At 53.8% G+C, this 5,000-nt stretch overlaps 1 non-coding gene across 1 annotated transcript in view; it reads left to right on the top strand.

The window, feature by feature from the left end:
- The first annotated feature begins 4,469 nt into the window (after positions 1 to 4,469).
- LOC124621022 overlaps positions 4,470 to 5,000 on the top strand; it is a 1,909-nt gene continuing 1,378 nt past the window's right edge. The window contains exon 1 of the ribosomal RNA XR_006980513.1: positions 4,470 to 5,000. This exon is cut by the window's right edge and continues 1,378 nt beyond it. This is a non-coding gene — a ribosomal RNA (small subunit ribosomal RNA).

The raw sequence follows: 5,000 nt of genomic DNA, 5'->3' as shown, positions 1-5,000 counted from the left end.
TGAGACGCCAAGCCGACTAAGACAGCCATGGGCCCACAGTGCCCTTCTTTCGACCCCACCCACAAAGCCTGCATCCTCTGTCGACAACAGCACCCCAACGCCAGCGCCTCTGCCGCACGAAGTCGTGGACCGGCAATCACTCCACCTGCACCCGTTCGTGCCCCACCCCAACCGCCCAACTCGCAACTCCAGCGGATGAACGGCGGACTTTGCTCGCACTCGCAATGTGCAATCCACCCCTATAACGTGCGTTTCATGAAGAGTTATGTCCAATATGCGACATTCCCGCTGTCCATATACATGAGCTGCGAGCTGTACCACGTACGAGCTACAGACGCGATCGCGTTGCTCTCTGTACGAATGCAGATGCTCAGCGGCAGCTAGGAGGCGCTCCATCCATGTCGGTACCGGTGAGCGTTGCACTCGCAGTCGCAAAAACGTACGGCAAGTATATTACTCGGAAGAGTCAATGACAGTCCAAGCCCCCCCTGCGTGGGAAGAGTCTTCCTAGGCCATGACCCACCGGAAGGGCGCAGCGTCCCCCACCCCAGACATGTGACGTCACACTATCGGTATTGACGACTAGACTGATTCCTTATAATCATTTGCCATACACCGGTGGAAGCTGCCGAGACGAGTAACTACGTGGCGGCCTCGCCGTGTCACTAATGTACAGAGATACAACAGTTTCGACTGGAACCGGATGAAACGTATACACGGCGCTGATTAGTAATAGATAGAGCCATCAAAATACAGATAATGTATACAACTGTCCGTATACATGCTGAAAGACTCTGCTCACAATCACAACCACACGTCAGCCAGACACTCTTATCACGCACTACTCTCTGCCTGTAACAGGCACAGAGACAATATGTAAGCACCAGCATGGAACAACACCCAGTGCATCCTCTCCGCCACATTAGACAATCCACACTATCATAACCAGACCGGGAGGTCCACTCACAAAACAGAATATCCCACCCTTCCGACAACCACCATTGCTCAGCTAAGCCACCAACACCCACACATGTCCTACACAGGGGTACACCCAACATCACAATACTGCCTCCTGTCACAGCACACAAACAATGGCAGGAATGAAAGACACAGGTCTGCCACAAGCATGGAATCAGAGCGCCGCCTGTCATGAGCCAAAGGTGCACCCTGACATGGCAAATCAGATGATGCCGCAGTCATTTACTTACGATAATCACAATCAACAAACCGGCCCCCCCCCCCCAAAACACCTTTCCTTACAACAATGTGTACCTTAACCTAACCCGTATTGTGCCTTAACCTAACCCGTATTGTGCCTTAACCTAACCCGTATTGTGCCTTAACCTAACCCGTATTGTGCCTTAACCTAACCCGTATTGTGCCTTAACCTAACCCGTATTGTGCCTTAACCTAACCCGTATTGTGCCTTAACCTAACCCGTATTGTGCCTTAACCTAACCCGTATTGTGCCTTAACCTAACCCGTATTGTGCCTTAACCTAACCCGTATTGTGCCTTAACCTAACCCGTATTGTGCCTTAACCTAACCCGTATTGTGCCTTAACCTAACCCGTATTGTGCCTTAACCTAACCCGTACTGTGCCTTAACCTAACCCGTATTGTGCCTTAACCTAACCCGTATTGTGCCTTAACCTAACCCGTATTGTGCCTTAACCTAACCCGTATTGTGCCTTAACCTAACCCGTATTGTGCCTTAACCTAACCCGTATTGTGCCTTAACCTAACCCGTATTGTGCCTTAACCTAACCCGTATTGCGCCTTAACCTAACCCGTATTGCGCCTTAACCTAACCCGTATTGCGCCTTAACCTAACCCGTATTGCGCCTGAACCTAACCCGTGTTGCGCCTTAACCTAACCCGTGTTGCGCCTTAACCTAACCCGTGTTGCGCCTTAACCTAACCCGTGTTGCGCCTTAACCTAACCCGTGTTGCGCCTTAACCTAACCCGTGTTGCGCCTTAACCTAACCCGTGTTGCGCCTTAACCTAACCCGTGTTGCGCCTTAACCTAACCCGTGTTGCGCCTTAACCTAACCCGTGTTGCGCCTTAACCTAACCCGTGTTGCGCCTTAACCTAACCCGTGTTGCGCCTTAACCTAACCTATGTTGCGCCTTAACCTAACCTATGTTGCGCCTTAACCTAACCTATGTTGCGCCTTAACCTAACCCATATTGTACCTTAACCTAACCCATATTGTACCTTAACCTAACCCATATTGTACCTTAACCTAACCCATATTGTACCTTAACCTAACCCATATTGTACCTTAACCTAACCCATATTGTACCTTAACCTAACCCATATTGTACCTTAACCTAACCCATATTGTACCTTAACCTAACCCATATTGTACCTTAACCTAACCCATGTTGCGCCTTAACCTAACCCATGTTGCGCCTTAACCTAACCTATGTTGCGCCTTAACCTAACCTATGTTGCGCCTTAACCTAACCTATGTTGGGCCTTAACCCAACACACGTTGGGCCTTAACCCAACACACGTTGGGCCTTAACCCAACACACGTTGGGCCTTAACCCAACACACGTTGGGCCTTAACCCAACACACGTTGGGCCTTAACCCAACACACGTTGGGCCTTAACCCAACACACGTTGGGCCTTAACCCAACACACGTTGGGCCTTAACCCAACACACGTTGGGCCTTAACCCAACACACGTTGGGCCTTAACCCAACACACGTTGGGCCTTAACCCAACACACGTTGGGCCTTAACCCAACACACGTTGGGCCTTAACCCGCTCTGTAATTGTCATACGACGCGTTAAATTAGTGTAGTGTTGCTATAACTGCAACCCCCGCAATATAGTTTGCCACTCGCACTGCCCGGTCCCCAGAGTATCGCTTCATGTTAAACACCTTGCAGCTATACACTGTAATGCGGATGGCAGCAGGACGTACATGCTCAATGCCCTTCGCAGTTGTTCATTGGCATTCGCATGGCGAAGCACAGCCTACGTTGTGGTACGGCTTGTGTCAACTGTCCGCTGATGTTGTACGTCCAAATGACACACTGTACTGCACATTGGTCCTCATGTACTGAATGATACATCGTGGTACATGTGTGACCGTACCACGACTGCGCCAACAACGGCGAACCATACGGTCCAAATATTGTGCACTCAGCTACGTGTCGTCTCCCTATAAGAGCTGGATTGCAGTATGGTATGCCGTGGATGGCGATCAGCATGAGCCGTCTGTTGATGTAGTGGCGCGTGTTGTCAGACGTAGTCGTCTCTTCTCACACACCGTGATAGCATGGTGCACTGCGTTCCACATCTGCGACATGCGACAGAGGCCGGTTGACAGTCGTTCGCGCAATGGACATCGCATACGTACGGGGGCCACCTTCCACGTGTTCGCGAAGCGTGCACATGTTGTTGCGTGTATGTGGGCAGACATAGTGTGTCGTGACACCTGACACAGGCATGCAACAATCGTTGAATTTGCAAATGGCGATGGACGTCTACGTTTGCTGGTGACGTTACGCAAATGAACAACTGGTAAACCGTTGTGGTGCGGTTGTTCTCGCTAGAGGTGAATCAGTGATGGCGACGATCGGTTGAGCTACCAACCGGTTGTTTCAGCGATACCCACCATGCCCACGAACGTGAATGGCATGTGGGTGTGAAGCGATACGCGGCGGTGGCTGGGTGGGACCGTCCCCGGCCGGTGAGGGGGGGCCTCCCGGCGTGCTGGCCGCGCGGTGCGTCGGCGCACGCGCTACAGCCGGCTGGTTGGGGCGGCCAGTGGCAGGCGCGCCGGCCGACGGAGGCGGCAGGCGGCGCAGCTGCGCGCCGGCGCACCCTGCACGCGGCGCCGTGCGGCCAAAGTAGGTCCTCGCGGGCCCGGTGCGAAGCGCGGTGGACATCTGCAGTGTGCTGGTCCGATTGAGGACTGTGTGCGCTGAGGATGCGCCGCCGCCCGGCGCTCGGCGCCGCGACGCCGTCTGCTGCTCGGTCGCCTCTGCGGTTCTCGCAGGTGGTTTGTATCGCAGCTGTGCGGACGTATTGGCGCGTGCGCTGTGCTGGGAGAGTTCGCTTCGGCACCCAAGTGGGGCTTTTGTCCTTCTGTGGCGCTGGCGTTGGAGCTGCCGGCCACCGTAGGTGGCGCGTGTTGTCTCCCGCCGGCAATGCCACGACAGCACGCTCCCGGGCCTCTGTCGGCAGCGGCAAGCTCAGTTGGGAGCACGGGTGGTCGCACCTAAAGCGTCTACTCGCCAAACTCCGGGCGATTGCGCCTCTCTCGAACCCGACCAAGTACTTAGGACGGCGCTGCGCGCCGCCGGGACCTGAGAGGGTTTCGAGGTGTATTGTGCAGGGGAGCTCAGCCTCCTCCTGTTTGCAGAATAATTGAGCGGACGCTTGCGTGTTCGCGCGGGCCCCCGGGACACACTCCCGGGCGGCCGGCTGCTCAGCTCTAGTTGACGCAGCTCCCTGGTTGATCCTGCCAGTAGTCATATGCTTGTCTCAAAGATTAAGCCATGCATGTCTCAGTACAAGCCGCATTAAGGTGAAACCGCGAATGGCTCATTAAATCAGTTATGGTTCCTTAAATCGTACCCACGTTACTTGGATAACTGTGGTAATTCTAGAGCTAATACATGCAAACAGAGTCCCGACCAGAGATGGAAGGGACGCTTTTATTAGATCAAAACCAATCGGTCGGCTCGTCCGGTCCGTTTGCCTTGGTGACTCTGAATAACTTTGGGCTGATCGCACGGTCCTCGTACCGGCGACGCATCTTTCAAATGTCTGCCTTATCAACTGTCGATGGTAGGTTCTGCGCCTACCATGGTTGTAACGGGTAACGGGGAATCAGGGTTCGATTCCGGAGAGGGAGCCTGAGAAACGGCTACCACATCCAAGGAAGGCAGCAGGCGCGCAAATTACCCACTCCCGGCACGGGGAGGTAGTGACGAAAAATAACGATACGGGACTCATCCGAGGCCCCGTAATCGGAAT

Source organism: Schistocerca americana, chromosome 6 (genome assembly GCF_021461395.2).
Source record: "Schistocerca americana isolate TAMUIC-IGC-003095 chromosome 6, iqSchAmer2.1, whole genome shotgun sequence".
Lineage (NCBI taxonomy): Eukaryota > Metazoa > Arthropoda > Insecta > Orthoptera > Acrididae > Schistocerca > Schistocerca americana.
The sequence above is the reverse complement of the archived record's forward strand: the minus strand, read 5'-3'. Positions and strand labels throughout refer to the sequence as shown.